At 46.6% G+C, this 17,170-nt stretch overlaps 1 protein-coding gene across 2 annotated transcripts in view; it reads right to left on the bottom strand.

Moving 5' to 3' along the window:
* The window catches only part of dnah7 (dynein, axonemal, heavy chain 7), an 816,199-nt gene that overhangs the window by 241,677 nt on the left and 557,352 nt on the right, over positions 1-17,170 (bottom strand). The window lies entirely within an intron of this gene.

Genomic DNA, 17,170 nt, shown 5'->3' with positions numbered 1-17,170 from the left:
TTTTACTTGTATGCTGTCTAGGAATGCGAGAGAGGTACAAGAAAGGTGTCCCCGATCTGACAATGTTATTCTAATGTTGGCAGATTTGGGCTTTATAGAGGGTTAACAGTGGGAGGGCGGGGGGGAGGAGTTGTGAATAGTGGTTGCTAGAAAAAAGGAAACCAAGTTTCATGGAGGCATCTTTAGCAATTGAGGAGACGTGAGGGCTCATCTGAATTTCAAGGAGATAGTGAGGCTGTTAATAAAGTTAATGCACACTTCATTCCTGTAAATGCTGTTTGGGCAACAAAGATACCTTGCAAAACAAAGTGGCCGGTATAATAAATGTGGACGCAAGGAACCAAGTCTGTCGCCATGTGATGGACTAGCACAACATTCCATCCCCTGATGGCTGGTGAAGTGGAGGTGGGGCTGAAACATGTTGTAGCAAGGATGGTGGTCCAATTTGCCACACCAGAACACCCCTTTGCATTGAGCAGCATTGCAGCAAGGAGGCAAGAGAAGAGAATTTGAGGGCACAGCTGACCAGTTCAGTCACCGACAAGGCTAGCCCCATGACATGTGTTAGTTGCAAGTATCCTTGCAGCAGATGGCACAGAACTGCATCTGGCTGTCTACCAGGGTAGAGAGTTCTGCAAGGTCATTGCTAGGTAGGTACACCTCTGTATGAATGGAAGTGGCAGGGACAGTCAGTGGCACTTCAACCATTCCCAAGAACTGCCACACAGTACAGGAAGAGGTCCAATACACACATTTTATCATTCATACTATCTTCACCCTCCTCCTTACTTATCATACTCTCCTCTCTGAGCACCTGGGTGTCAGGGAAACTCATTAAAGCAAAAGGAAACTTCTCAAAACACTAAGGGGGAAAAATTCAGTTGGTTGCGCCTCCCGTTAGTGCCTTAAGAGGGTGCCAAGTGGGGCGCAACGCAACTAGAGGCTGGGCGCGGCGATGTTTGTGCCGCTCGCGAAATTAACTAGACATTTTGCGGCAGCGCTAAACACTACCACCACGATCTCCTGCGCCATTAGATTGTGACGTCAGTCACAATGCCCCGTTAGCGCACCGGACCGGATATTGAGTGGTGCCCCCTGCCTTACCGCCTGCTGCTAGCAACGACAGGTTGAGGGGAGCGTTACGCTGTCAGAAAGGGACTAGGGGAGCGCTATTTAAAGGCGACCATTTCCTGCCTTTTTTTGTCAGTGACATTTTTGCACCATGCCTTCTGAGAGAGAGAGAGAGAGAGAGAGAGAGACTTCTGGAGAGATTCAATGCTGTGTGAAGGAGTTTTGAGTACTGAGCAGCACTTTGCAGGTTTATTTGGATTTGCCCTTCCTTGCTTTGCCAGCGCTCTGAGGTTGCGCCTCGCTCCTCGGCCTTTGCGCCTTAAGACAGGTGTGAAGCGCCTGATTTAGCGCTCCAATCACCTCCAGGGGCGATTAAAGCCAAGTTTGCTGTCGGAGGTGATAATTAGCGCCAGGCGCTAAATTTTGTGCACCGCCAATAATGGTGCCCCAAATGGGGCGATACCGAATTTTTCCCCCTTATAAAGCTCCATCTTAACTAACGGCCACACTGTCAACTCGCATAATCTGCCACAAAAGCCTCTGCTGATCTTCAAGGAACAATGTACCTCCATCTCTCCTCATCATGGCATGCATGTGCTCATAGCAAGCAAGTCTCCATGCCACTCACATCCCTTTCTCTTCTCTCCCTCTAAAGGAAAGGCTGACCCAAAACGATTGCATGAGATATGAAACCAGAAGATGATCATTGTGATAAAAATAATAACTTCCGGGAAGTTATGTCATCACTTCCTGTGAACTGTGAACTATGAACTATGAACTGTGTACATACCTCACTTCCTGTCATATGTCACTTCCTGTTGGACTGGTATAAATACTGGTCTGTTCAGTATTGTAAGAGGCTTCTACCAGAGGCATGGTAAAGACCTCTCTTGTATATAGTGTGTTTATAAGTTACTTAAAGCTTACTTTAAAGTTACTTGATGGTAAGTCTCCTTTTTCTTACATCAATTTAAGTAACTTAGTATTTACACTGACAAATACTAGACCTTCAGACAAACTCGGAAGTTAAGGATCCAGGGAACCACCCATCATGGAGAAAATCCTTAGACCTATTCGTCTGGACTTGGACCCGAATACACCAGCAGCTGGCAGGGTATGGAAGCATTGGTATCGTACTTTTGAGAATTTTCTGGATGAATGTAAAGCGGATGCTCCTGCTAAATTGAAGATACTTGTCAATTATGTGACCCCAAAAGTGTTCGAATATGTTGATGAATGGGATAATTACGAAGAGGTGATTCGGGCACTTAAGAAACTGTATGCGAAGACCCCAAATGAGGTCTATGCTAGACATCTACTGACCACAGCCCGACAAGGGCCAGGGGAATCAATTGACGAATTCCTGCAAGAACTTCGCAGGCTCAGCGTAGATTGTAACTTTCAAGCAGCCTCAGCTGAGCTGTACTGCCAAGAAATGATTCGTGATGCTTTCATCTGCGGGATTGCCTCTCCATTTATACGCCAGCGTCTACTAGAAAGTAAAACACTTGAGCTACAAAAAGCTTTTGACCTAGCTTGTTCACTGGATTTGGCAAAGAGAAATGCAGACCTCTATCAGCTGCCCAGATCTCGATCTGCTGCTGTAGCTGCAACCAGACAATTCAAGCGGTCTCAGGTGAACCCTATCATGGGGGAATCTAATTCTGATAATTCTGATGAAGAAGAGGAGGACGACCCCACTTTAGCAGCCTCTTGGCAATCTAGGAAGGAATGCTTCTTTTGTGGAGATGCTTTTCACCCTAGGAAAACCTGCCCTGCTCGCAATGCAATCTGCAGTTATTGCGGGGAAAAAGGACACTTTGCTAAAGTTTGCCTATCAAGGGCCTCTACGAGGGCCAATCCAGCTAAGGCCTACCGAACTGCCCCAATTAGGGCCTATCAAGATGCTCCAGCTAGGACCTATCAAGCTTCCTCTCGAGCTCTCGAGCTCTCTCCCGAAGAAGCACACCGAGAGTTTTAGCCACTCTCTGTGCAACGACACCAATTACAGCTGCTTGCCCACAGAACCTGTCTCATGCAGCCACAAAAATTTCAATTAAAGGGCATACCTTAGATGCCTTAATTGACTCAGGAAGTACTGATAGTTTCATTAAGGAACAGATTGTTGCGAAATTGAAACTACATGTCTTCCCATCGGACCAGGCAATTGCGATGGCCCAGTCATCACTTAATACCAGAATCTCCGGCTTTTGTGTTGTTGATATGACACTTCATGGTCGTATGTATCCCTCCACCCGACTTTCGGTGCTCAAGGACTTATGTAGTGATCTCCTCTTAGGGCTGGACTTCCAAAAACAGCATAAGAAACTCACCATTGAGTTTGGTGGATCCAAACCCGGACTTACTATTTCTAATATACCGTCTAAATTACCATTTTGTGCATTATCAGCAGCTTCACTTGATGAACCCTCATTATTTGCCAGTATTCCGCCTCAATGCCAACCGATAATAACGAAATCGCGGCGCTTTAATCAGGAAGACCAATCTTTTATTGCGGCTGAAATCTCTCGACTTCTAGCAGAGGATATCATTGAACCATGTTCGTCGCCCTGGCGGGCTCAAGTCGTCATTGTCAAGAACCCTCTAAAACCTCACAAACAGCGAATATGCATCGATTATTCGCAAACCATCAATCAATATACCGACTTGGACGCCTACCCATTGCCACGCATTGATGATATGGTTAATAAACTGGCCGAATACAAAGTGTTCTCAACTTACGATTTAAAAAGTGCCTATCATCAGTTACCCTTGAAGGTCTCAGATAAGCAGTACACAGCCTTTGAGGCTAATGGACGGCTGTACCAATTTCGTCGCCTCCCATTCGGGGTTACTAATGGAGTGGCTGTCTTTCAACGGGCAATGGATGGCCTGGTTAAGCAGGAAAACCTAAGGGACACTTTTCCCTATCTTGATAACATTACCATTGCAGGTCACGATCAACAGGAACACGACTCCAACCTCCAAAAATTTTGGGATGCCCTCCATCGCCGTAATTTGACCCTGAATGAATCCAAATCTGTTGAGTCGCAACCGACCATCAACATCCTTGGCTACTGCGTAGGCAATGGTATCATTAAGCCAGACCCAGAAAGACTTCGCCCGCTCCAAGAGCTCCCGTCACCTAAGAATCCGGCTTCTTTACGTCGGGCTCTCGGTCTGTTTGCATACTACGCTAAATGGATTCCTCATTTTTCGGACAAAATCCAACCCTTGCTGCATGCTAGATCATTTCCACTGGGAACAGCGGCTGTTGCAGCCTTTAACCTTCTCAAAAAACAGTTGGAGAAAGCGGCTCTTCACTCCATTGATGAGAATCTCCCTTTCGTGGTTGAATGTGATGCCTCAGAGGTGGCGATCTCGGCTACTCTGAATCAGGAAGGTCGTCCTGTAGCACTTATGTCCAGGACCTTACAAGGTGCCGAGCTACATTATCCTCCGGTTGAGAAAGAAGCCACAGCCATCATAGAGGCAGTACGGAAGTGGAACCATTTTCTAGCTCGCCAGCACTTTACATTGATCACGGACCAACGATCAGTCGCCTTCATGCTCGATAATCGAAAACGAACCAAAATTAAGAATAATAAAATACAACTTTGGAGGATGGAACTGGCCTCTTTTGGTTATACCATTCTCTATCGGCCTGGCAAGGAGAATGTGGCCCTGGACACCCTCACACGGGCATTCTGCTCCACTATGTCATCCTCCACTCTCATGGATGTCCACAATGGTTTGTGTCATCCTGGCGTTACGCGCATGCTACATTTCGTACGATCACGGAATCTCCCTTTTTCCACTGGAGATGTAAAGAAAATATGCTCAGAATGCCGGCTTTGTGCAGAATTAAAACCTCAGTTCTTCCGCCCCTCAGATGGTATACTCATACATGCAACCCAACCGATGCAACGACTTAGCATCGATTTTAAGGGCCCAGTGCCCTCTTCAACTCGGAACACATATTTGCTCACCATGATCGACGAATATTCACGTTTTCCGTTTGCCTTCCCCTGCTCCAATATGCTGGCGTCCACAGTAATCTGCTGCCTTGAGCAGGTATTTTCTCTCTGTGGCATGCCGGCTTATATTCACTCAGATCGGGGTCCATCCTTTATGTCAAGGGAACTCAAGGACTACCTCTCAGAACGGGGAATTGCTACAAGCAAAACAACACCATACCATCCCATTGGAAATGGGCAGGTAGAGAGGTATAACGGTATCATCTGGAATTCCGTACGTCTCGCTTTAAGATCTCGGGGCCTACCAGACCAGCAATGGGAAACAGTGCTTCCGGATGCATTGCACTCTATACGGTCCCTGCTTTCTACAGCCACAAATACTACACCTCATGAGCGGTTCTTTGGATTCCAGCGTCGCTCATCTCATGGGACATCACTCCCGTCATGGCTAACTACTCCTGGACCTGTATTACTCCGAAGATACGTTCGGACGTCTAAAAATGACCCTCTTGTAGACGAGGTCGAACTAACCGATGCCAACCCCACCTATGCAAACATACGATATTCCGACGGCCGAGAATCTACCGTATCATTACGGGATCTGGCTCCCTGCCCACCAGGACCTAGTGGGACATCGGGTGATGGCATTTCACCAGGAAACTCTTGGGACCTATCGGGTACCCCTCTCCAGGATCCTGATCGGACACCAACTAGCTTGGTGCCGGTAGAACCCCGTGCTCAAGGTTGCGACCCTCCCAGTACCGCGCATGAAAGTACTGATCCGCCACAGACCAGCTCTGCACCTCCCTCTGAACAGAGGCAGTCCGACTTTGAACCTATTGGGGCTCGTACTCGAAGCCATGATCTCCCCGACCCTTCACAGGGCAATCCAGGCCACACAGACTCTGACCAATGGCCAACCGCATGTAAGCGGACCAGCGACCCTCTACGACGGGAATCCAAATGGGTGCAACTCTTCCTTGTTCGGCGGCTGCGGACCAAAAGGTAGACCACAGCCTCCTAATCCTGCAGGAGGGAAGAATGTGATAAAAATGATAACTTCCGGGAAGTTATGTCATCACTTCCTGTGAACTATGAACTATGAACTGTGTACATACCTCACTTCCTGTCATATGTCACTTCCTGTTGGACTGGTATAAATACTGGTCTGTTCAGTATTGTAAGAGGCTTCTACCAGAGGCATGGTAAAGACCTCTCTTGTATATAGTGTGTTTATAAGTTACTTAAAGCTTACTTTAAAGTTACTTGATGGTAAGTCTCCTTTTTCTTACATCAATCATCACTCAAAATTCTGAGTCTGCAGGAAAAGGAAGCCTTGGACATCACAAGCAACCGACAGGAGAGGCTATGGGAGATGCAATGGTTGGAGGCAAGGTTGCAGCAAAGCATTAGTAAAAGCTGGGAACTGCTCATCATAGGTAGTCTCCGCTTCATGTGCTTTCTCAAAGTATTGCAATGCCCTTCCACTTAGCAAATAGTTCTTTAAAGACCTGGGGGTGTATGTACACAAATCTTTGAGAGTGGCAGGACAAGTTGACAAAGCTGTTAAAAAAACATACAGAGACACAGAGTACAAAAGCAAGGAAGTTATGCTAAACCTTGATAAATTACTGGTTAGACCTCAGCTGGAGCATTGTGTCCAATTCTGGACACCACACTTTAGGAAGGATGTTGAGGTTTTGGAGAGTGTGCAGAACAGATTTACCATAATGATACCAGGGATAAGGGATTTCAGTTTTGTGGACAGACTAGAGAAACTGGGATTTTTCTCCTTGGAGCACAGAAAGTTAAGGGGAGAATTAATAGCGGCAAAAGAACCAGAAGAGAGATGAGGAATTTTTTTTCACCGAGTGAGTTGTTATGATCTGGAATTCACTGCCTGAAAGTGTGTTGAAAGCAAACTCAATAATAACTTTCAAAATGGAATTAGATATCTACTTGAAAAGGAAAAATTTTCAGGGCTACGGAAAGAGTGGGACTATTTGGATAGCTCTTTCAAAGAGAAGGCACAATGGGCCGAATGGCCTCCTGTGCTGTCAGATTCTATATGAATGTCAGTGTCTGCATAGCTAAACAAGTTCTTCTATGTTTCAGATAATAGGAGGTGCCTTGCAGGAAGAGGCCAGCTACTCTATTGATACAGGCACATCTAGATCAACAATTCCTGCCAGTTAATCACTCAGTCTATTATGGCACCTTATTTGTGCAAGCTCATGCCAAGAGATACCCACATGGGAGAACATAGCTTGTGAGTCAGAAAAGGTGCAGCACTGAGCACTAGTATAAGGAATAAGGACCTGGGATTGAAAGAGGGTGAAGAAATGACTGCCCTTGGCTAAGGAGCTTGGGGGACCTAGGGGGAGAAATTTAGTACCTTAGCGCCTCCAGTTAGCGCCTGGCAGGGGCACTAATGGCAAACATTCAAAGGCCGCATGGGTGAAATACAAAATTTATTTATCCCAGTTTGGCATAAAAATAAAACAAAAAAGGTGACTCAACTGTGGCTAACAAGGGAAATTAGGGATAGCATAAGATCCAAGGAGTGGACATATAAATTGGCCAGAAAAAGCAGTAAACCTGAGGATTGGGAGCAGTTTAGGATTCAACAAAGGAGGACAAAGGGATTAATTAAGAAAGGGGAAATAGAATATGAGAGTAAGCTTTCAGGGAACATAAAAACTGACTGTAAAAGCTTTTATAGATATGTGAAGAGAAAAAGATTGGTGAAGTCAAGCATAGGTCCCTTGCAGTCAGAATCAGGGGAATTTATAATGGGGAACAAAGAAATGGCAGACCAATTAAATACATATTTTGGTTCTATTTTCACAAAGGAGGACACAAATAACCTCCCAGAGATGTCGGGGAACATAGGGTCTGATGAAAGGGAGGAACTGAAAGAAATCAGTATTGGTAGGGAAATGGTGTTAGGGAAATTGACGGGATTGAAGGCCGATAAATCCCCAGGGCCTGATAATCTACATCCTAGGGTACTTAAGGAACTGACCCTAGAAATAGTAGATGCATTGCTGATCATCTTGCAACATTCGATGGAAACTGGAACAGTACCCATGGATTGGAGGGTAGCTAATGTTACCCCACTATTCAAAAAAGGTGGTAGAGAGAAAACGGGGAATTACAGACTGGTAAGCCTGACATCGGTAGTGGGGAAAATGCTAGAGTCCATTATAAAAGATGTAATAGCAGAGCACTTGGAAAACAGTGGCCGGATCGGACAAAGTCAACATGGATTTACAAAAGGTAAATCGTGCTTGACTAATCTACTGGAATTTTTTGAGGATGTAACTGGTAAAATAGATAAGGGAGAACCAGTGGATGTGGTGTATTTGGACTTTCAAAAGGCTTTCGATAAGGTCCCGCATAAGAGATTAGCGTGTAAAATTAAGGCACATGGGATTGGGGGCAAGGTATTGACTTGGATAGAGAACTGGTTGGCAGACAGAAAGCAAAGAGTTGGAATAAACAGGTGTTTTTCCGAGTGGCAGGCAGTGACTAGTGGGGTACCGCAGGGATCGGTCCTTGGACCCCAGCTATTCACAATATATATTAATGATCTAGACGAGGGAACTAGATGTAATATCTCCAAGTTTGCAGATGACACAAAGCTGGGTGGGCGTGTGTGCTGTGAGGAGGATGCCGAGATACTCCAGGATGATTTGGACAGGATGGCTGATTGGGCAGAAGCATGGCAGATGCAATATAACGTGGATAAATGCGAGGTTATCCACTTTGGTGGCAAAAACAGGAAGGCAGATTATTATCTGAATGGCAATAGATTGGGAGAAGGGGAAGTGCAATGAGACCTGGGTGTCCTTGTGCACCAGTCGCTGAAGGTAAGCATGCAGGTGCAGCAGGCGGTTAAGAAGGCAAATGGTATGTTGGCCTTTGTAGCAAGAGGGTTTGAGTACAGGAACAAGGATGTTTTGCTGCAGTTGTACAGGGCCTTGGTGAGACCACATCTTGAGTATTGTGTGCAGTTTTGGTCACCTTATCTGAGGAAGGATGTCCTTGCCATGGAAGGAGTTCAGCGAAGATTCACCAGGCTGATACCTGGGATGGCAGGAATGACGTATGAGGAGAGATTGGGTCGATTGGGCTTATACTCGCTGGAGTTTAGAAGAATGAGAGGGGATCTCATTGAAACTTATAAAATTCTGACAGGACTGGACAGACTAGATGCAGGAAGGATGTTCCTGATGGTCGGGGAGTCCAGACCAGGGGTCACAGTCTAAGGATAAGGGGTAAGCCATTTAGGACAGAAATGAGGAGGAATTTCTTCACCCAGTGAGTGGTGAACCTGTGGAATTCTCTACCACAGAAGGCAGTAGAGGCCAATTCATTAAATATATTCAAGAAGGAGTTGGATATATTTCTTAAGGCTAAAGGGATCAAGGGGTATGGGGAGAAAGCAGGGACAGGGTACTGAATTTGGATGATCAGCCATGATCGCATTGAATGGCGGAGAAGGCTCGAGGGGCCGAATGGCCTGCTCCTGCTCCTATCTTCTATGTTTCTATGTTTCTATGTTAATGGGGCACTGAGGCAGCAGTGCTGTGGCGAGGCAAATCCAGAGCTGCAAGCCAAATTCGGCCCCTCCCCGTAGCGCCACCGCTAACAGTTAGCGTTGGGGACTTCAGTGCCAGGCAGATCGTGATGTCAGTGAGTGTGCAATGCTCACTTGGTGCCCAATCTGCCAAACTGAGTATCGCCCCCTGCCTTAGCGCCTCACCCTGACAGTGACAGGGAGAGGAGGCGTGAAGCAGTCGGTAGCCGGCTCCAGGGGCATTACTTGAAGGAATCATGAGTAATGAGTCGCAGCTTTCAGGTTAGTGCTGTTTCACTGCTTCCTTGTCAGTTTGACATTGATTTAAACTGTTGCACAGTCATTTAAAGGTTGTTTAGTCTCCGGAGTGTTGTGGCTACTAAAAATTAGATACATTTATTCTCACAAAATATCAAAGTGCTGCACTTCCTTACATTAATGGGGGCTGTACTGGCAGTCGACTTCACCCTCCAGGATCTACGGCGGAGGAAGCGCAGGCAGCGAGAACGAGTGGAACATGTGGCCAGAGGAAGGAGGAGGGCCATCAGGGCTCTCAACAGAAGGCCTTACCCTCTGAGGGTCTCCCGACAGCAATTCTCCTACCTCCAATTAAGCCAGGCGCAGTGACTTAGAAGGCTCTGCTTGAACAAGGAGGTGGTCACAGAACTCTGCCACTTCTTGCAACCAGACTTCGAACCACAAATCGGGGCGACCGCAGCTCTCTCAGTGGCAGTCAAAGTCACCGTCGCCCTCGATTTCTTCGCCAGTCTGCAACAGGAGATATAGCTAACATCTCGCAGTTCGCCAACTATCACTGCATCCGGGAGGTCACAGAGGTTCTCTACAGTAGGAGAAGGGACTACATTTCCTTCCCCATCACCAGAGAGAAGCAGGACAAGCGTACATGTGGTTTTGCCAAGATAGCGGGATTTCCCATGTGCAGGGGGCCATTGACTGCTCCCAAGTGGCTTTGCGGGCACCACATAAGAATCCTGAGATCTTCCGTAACTGCAAGGGCTACGACTCACTTAATGTCCAGTTGGTGTGCGACCACAGACAGTGAATCCTCAATGTGAATACCCACTGTCCTGGCAGCAACCACAATGTCTTCATCCTGTGCCAGATCGGTGTTCCAACACTCTTCCAGTTACCACGTCAGGCTCATGGCTGGCTGGCCGGAGACAAGGGTATCCACTCTCCACCTGGCTCATGACTCCCCTCTGCAACCGCAACACTCCTGCACAGCACTCATATAATGAGAGCCATGCTGCCACCAGGAACATCATCAAGCAGACCATCGGGTTGCTGAAGCAACAATTCCGCTGCCCTGACCACTCGGGAGGAGCTCTCCAGTACTCACCGGAGCGGTTGTCCCATTTCGTCGTGGTGTGCTGCATGCTCCACAATCTGGCCATCATGAGGGCCCAGCCCTTGCCAGCAGGGATTGCAGGACCACCTCAGGAGGAGGAAGAGGGAGAGGAAGACGAGGAGGAGGAACAGGAGCGAGGGAGGAGGCAGCCACTCAATCGGCCCTCCGGAAGGGCAATCCATGACCGCCTCATCAGACTGTGGTTCCAGTAAATTCAACCCCAGATCCCTGTTGCTCACCACATCCCCATCATTCCATCCCTGTCGCAGGCCATATCACAGCGCACAGCTGAAATGAGAGACAGCACAAAATTATCCAAAGTGAATTAATGAATTTATTAATAATCAGTGAACACATCTTTACAACAACAATATTAACTATTCACTCTTGTGCAATCCCTTAGTGCCTCTCGTTACTGTGCCTTTGCCTACTCTAGTGCTCCTACGACGTGTTGGCCCACTAGTGGCTGCAGCACGGCTGGTGGAAGGCTGCTTAATGTCCGTGCGGGAGACTTCAGATGGCCTTGCAGGACGCCTGACGCCTTCGACCAGCTCTGGACCTGGAAGGCCCGGCTGTAGGCTGCACCACCTCAGCATATGCGGCAGCAGTCTGGGCTGGCTGGGTGACAGGCAGCAACAATGGCAACGGCAGAGTCCCAGTGGTGGGAGCAGGAATGCTGTCATCCTGGACAGCAGCTTCCTGCTCCACTGATCCACTGCCACTCCCCCGGGGCAGTACCTCAGCATCCCTAGCAATCTGTTGCAGCAAAGATTGCTGGTCTGCTGCGACACTGTGAAAGCCCCAGTTGATGGTGGTAGCCACGATGGCAGCAGTCAGAGCTTGCATGGCATCAAGCTTAGACTGCATGACAGCAGTCTGAGATTGAATGGCACCAACCATACACTGCATTACAGCACCAAGACGTTGCATCACTTTCGCCTGTGCTGCAATGGAAGCTGCCAGATCGCCCATCACACGCTGCATCAGGTCTGGGTCGCAACGGTCTTTCTGGGAGTCGACCATCCTTTGCAGACTGGAAATGATGGGCTCCATGGTGTACGCAGAGCTTTGTGGAATGTTGGAAGCAGACTTGCCGACAGGCTCTCGGGCACCCTTGCCAGTGCACATATGATTTCCGTGTGCATGCCCATCACCCTTCTTCTAAAGGCCTCCCCATCGAGGTCCTCATCTGTGTCCTGTGCAGCAGAACTTGCCTTCCGGGGAGCTGGCCTCCCGAGCTATCCTTTCCCCCTGGCCTTGCTGCAGCCGGCTCGTTCCCAGTGCATCACCCTGTGCGGATCCCGCTATTATACTAGCCTCTGAAGAGTATCTGAGCTGGTGCCAGCGGGTGAGACATGCAGTGACGCGGTGTGTTCTTTGTCCTCCTCTTCTCCCGCATTGCTCTCAATGGTGCCCTCAAGGACAGGCTGCTCTGGTTCTTGCTCATTATCTGAAAGCATAAAGGCAAAAGAGACAGGTTAAGGTGAGGGGAGGGGGGCAGGAAGGAAGAAATGCATGCATGCATACAGCATGATTAGTTGGAAAGTGCGAAAGGCTAGTGGGGTGAGGGGGAAGTGGGATCTGAGAAGAAGGAGTAGGGATGGTCATACCATTGGTGTCCCCAAGGGAATCAATGTCGCCGGTGGCCACAGCGCCCACCATCTGGCATCCAGCAATCTCCAGCACTCTGCTTTTCAGTGCAGACAGCGGTTGGGTGTCGGCTTGTCTACCACCTGTGCACTCCTGCTCCCTCATGTTATGAGCCACCTTGGCCTGCAAGAGAAAGGAAAGTGTGTGAGTGAGTGTGGAGCAATGTGTTTGGGTGATGTGCCTGCCATAGTTGAATAGCTGTCATTGTGTGCAAGGTGTGAGATGTAGGTGTGAGTGTTGGTAGGTAGAGCTTGTTGCTGGGTGAGTGCTGGGGGTGTGGTGCTTTGGGCAGTATGTACAGACTGTGGTTCAGATGGTGGTATGTAGCGTTTGTTGAGGCATTGACTCGCCCTGACCACCTGAGTGAGGTCGTTAAATTTCTTCCTGCACTGTGTGTGGGTCCTGGGTACCACAGTGCTACCCGAGACCTGATGGGCAACCTTGCTCCACAAGGCACGGAAGATTTGCGGCGAGGGCCTCCTGCCACTTGTCGGGTACCGCACCGCCCTCTGTCTCTCCGCAGCGGACACCAACTCCTCCAATGCTTGGCCCAAAATTCTGCGGGCTCTCTCCCTGGGGCATGGATCTGCCATCATGAAACCTGCTTGAGTTGTCCGGCTCCTTGGGCTTGGCCTGCTCCTGCTTGCTGACACAGGTTCGCACCCAGCAATGCTGAGAATGAGGTTCTGCAGCATGAATGAACCTCTCCTTTAAGAACTGGAAAGAGCCTGTGGCAAGGATGCCTTGCGATTAGACTGCACCTGATATTGGTTAGCGCTTTGAGTGTAGCACCACTGAACTAGGCCATTAGCGCTTGATTTTAGCACTCCCATCCTTTCTCTGAGCAATGACAATGACTTTTGCATGCAGCGAGATTCATTAGCGCCTGGCGTGAAATCTCCAGCTTTTCCAAAGTTAGTGCCCATTCCTGGGCGATAATTAATTTCTCACCCATTGTCTTCAAAAAAGCTATGATTAAGGAGAAACAATCTGATGTGGAGGCAGTAGAGATGGTTTCGACACATATCACTGAGGTGATAGACAAGTGGGAGGAGTCTGCTATCCTCATCTGCAACACACTGTGGGAAGTTTCCTATAACCTGCAGAACAACCCAGAGACTGTGAGAGAAAGGACACTGGTGGCTTCTGGAGGAGCAGCTAACAGTGCTGCCATAGATGGTGTAAATTGGATACATTCACATGGTTTCTAAGACCTGGTTGGGATTATTTTGTCTGTTCTGGTACTGATAAGTAGTACCTCTGAATCTGTGCCCAGAACCAGTGGGCTGCAAGGAGTGGGAGTAGATGTCGATGTCTCCTCAGAGAGTGGTGGCAAAGGCTTTAAACGAGTAAGAAGGGAGGAGGGATCTACAAGAAATGTAAGCAGCCTAAACAAAACAGGAAGAGTGAGCATAGGAAAGAATAAAGTAAGGGAGGACATTGATGGCAAGGGAGCAAATAGAGTTATAGAACAGGAGTCTAAAAAGACGGTTAAACATAAAGTAAGAGGAAATCCCATTAAAAATGAGTTAAATAGCAATACACACAGTGTCCATAATAAAACAGGGGAGCTGGAGGCAATCATGCATTGGGAGGAACCAGACAGAGTAGGGATTACTGAGACATGGCTACAGAAAAATCAGGACTGGGAATTAAACATTGCAGGGTATAACATATTTAGAAAAGATAGAGAGGGAAAAAGGGGAGGTGGAGTAGCTGTACTTATTAGAGGTAACATAATGACAGTATAAAAAAGGGACGTAGATATCAGCAAGACAGAAATAGAATCCATATGGATAAAGATAAAAGATAATAAAGGATCAATCACACTAATAGGCATAGTCTACAGACCAACTAATAGTGGAAGGGGGTGGAGGAAGAAATATACAGATAAATTAGAGAAAGGAGTAAAAAACATAGAATAATAATCATGGGAGATTTCAACTATCCTAATATTAATTGGACAGAAGAGGTAGGTAAAGCGTATAAGGGGATGGAGTTCCTACAATGTATACAGGACTCCTTTCTAACCCAATATGTAAAAAGCCCAACAAGGGAGGGTTCGCTATTGGATCTGGTTATGGGGAATAAGCCAGAGCAGGTAAGAGAAGTAAAAGTAGGGGAACATATAGGCAATAGTGACCATAATATAATACACTTTAAGATGATAATAGAGAAGGACATATGGATGACAAAAACCAGGTTAATAGATTGGAGAAAAGCTGATTTTGAGGGGCTGAGAATAGAACTTGGGAAGATAAAATGGGCAACAATATTGGTAAACAACGATGTAGAACGACAATGGGAAACATTTAAAACGGTGTTCAACAGAGTGCAGGAAAAATATATTCTGCTAAAAGGAAAGAACAAATTAAACACTTGAGACTCCATGGATGAATAAAGACATAAGGGAACAATTGAGGGTAAGGAAAGAGGCATACATTAACTACATAGACAGCAGAGGAGTGCATGATAAGAGAGAATATGAAGGGATTAGGAGAGAAGTCAGAAAAACAATTAGGAAGGTAAAGAGGAACTATGAAATTAAATTATCAAGGAACATAAAACAAAATAGTAAAATATTTTACAGGCACATCAATAAAAAAAGGAAGGTTGGGATGGGAATAGGGCCATTAAGGGATAGACAGGACAATACCACAGGTAACGATAGGGAGATGACAGAAATATTAAATCATTATTTCACTTCAGTATTTACCAGGGAGATAGAACAGGTGGACATGACATTCGATGATGAGATTAGTAATGAGATAAGTGCATTTAAAATAAAAAAGGGGATATATTAAATAAACTAATCAAACTTAAAGAGGATAAAACCCCTGGTCTGGATGGATTGCATCCACGCATTTTAAAATATAGGAAAGAAATAGCAGAGGCATTACTACACATACTTAATAATTCGTTAGAAAATAGTGTAGTGCCAGAGGACTGGCGGACAGCTAACGTAATACCTATACTTAAGGGGGATAGAACTTGTCCAGGGAATTAAAGACCAGTCAGCTTAACATCGGTGGTAGGAAAAATAATGGAATCCCTACTAAAGGAGAGAATAGAAAAACATCCAGAAATGAAAAGAATAATAATGAATAGTCAGCATGGATTTCAAAAGGGAAAGTCTTGCTTGACCAACCTCATTGAATTTTTTGAAGAGGTAACAGAGAGAGTAGACAATGGTAATGCAGTAGATGTCATTTATCTAGATTTTCAAAAGGCCTTCGATAAGGTACCACACAATAGACTAATGAATAAGGTCAGAGACTGCTGAGTCAGGGGACAAGTAGCAGAATGGATTGCTAGCTGGCTTCAAGACAGAAAGCAAAGAGTGGGAGTAAAGGGTGACTATTCACAGTGGCAGAAGGTAGGTAGTGATGTTCCACAAGAATCAGTGCTGGGACCACTGTTGTTCATAATTTACATTAATGATTTAGACTTTGGAATCAAAAACACAATTTCTAAATTTGTGGATGATACCAAATTGGGGGGGGACAGTCAATACTGAGGAGGACTGCAACAAATTACAGGAGGACATTAATAAACTTGCAGAATGGGCAAATAATTGGCAAATGAAGTTCAACACAGATAAATGCGAGGTATTACATTTTGGTAGGGAGAATAGGGAGGCCACTTATCACTTGGAGGGTGTGATTCTAGGTAGAATAGAGGAACAAGGGGATCTCGGAGTACAAATACACAAATCATTAAAAAGGTAGCGACACAGGTTAGCAACACCATAAAAAATGCAAACCAAGCACGGGTTTATTTCTAGAGGGATAGAATTGAAAAGTAGAGAAGCTATGCTAAACCTGTATCGAACCTTAGTTAGACCACATTTGGAGTACTGCGTGCAGTTCTGGTCGCCATATTATAAAAAGAATATAGAGGCACTGGAGAGGATGCAGAGAAGATTTATAAGGATGATACCAGAAATGCGAAGGTATACCTATTAGGAAAGAATGAACAGGCTGGGTCTCTTTTTGCTTGAAAAAAGAAGGCTGAGGGGTGACTGAATTGAGGTCTTTAAAATTGTCAAAGGTTTTGATGGAGTAGATACAGAGAGAGTGTTTCCACTTGTGGTGAAGAACATAACTAGAGGCTGTCAATATAAGATAGTCACCAAGAAATCCAATAGGGAAGTCAGAAGAAACTTCTTTACCCAGAGAGTGGTGAGAATGTGGCACTCGCTACCACAGGGAGTAGTTGAGACAAATAGCATAGATGTATTTAAGGGGAGGCTAGATAAGCATATGAGGGAGAAGGGAATAAAGGGTTATGCTGATAGATTTAGATGAGGAAAGACAGGAGAGGCGCGAGTGGAACTTAAATGTTGACATGGACTGGTTGGGCTGAATGGCCTGTTTCTGTGCCGTATCTCCTATGTAATCCTATGGTAGTAAGAGCGTGGGTTGGGGGGAGATTCGAGCGTGGGTCGGGGGGGGATCAGAGCGTGGGTCGGGGGGGGGGGGAAATCGGAGCGTGGGTCAGGGGGGAGATCAGCGCATGGGT

This window comes from Somniosus microcephalus, chromosome 4, assembly GCF_052327205.1.
Source record: "Somniosus microcephalus isolate GS21.2 chromosome 4, FLI_Smic_1.0, whole genome shotgun sequence".
Classification (NCBI taxonomy): domain Eukaryota; kingdom Metazoa; phylum Chordata; class Chondrichthyes; order Squaliformes; family Somniosidae; genus Somniosus; species Somniosus microcephalus.
This window is presented reverse-complemented; position numbering and strand designations above follow the sequence as displayed.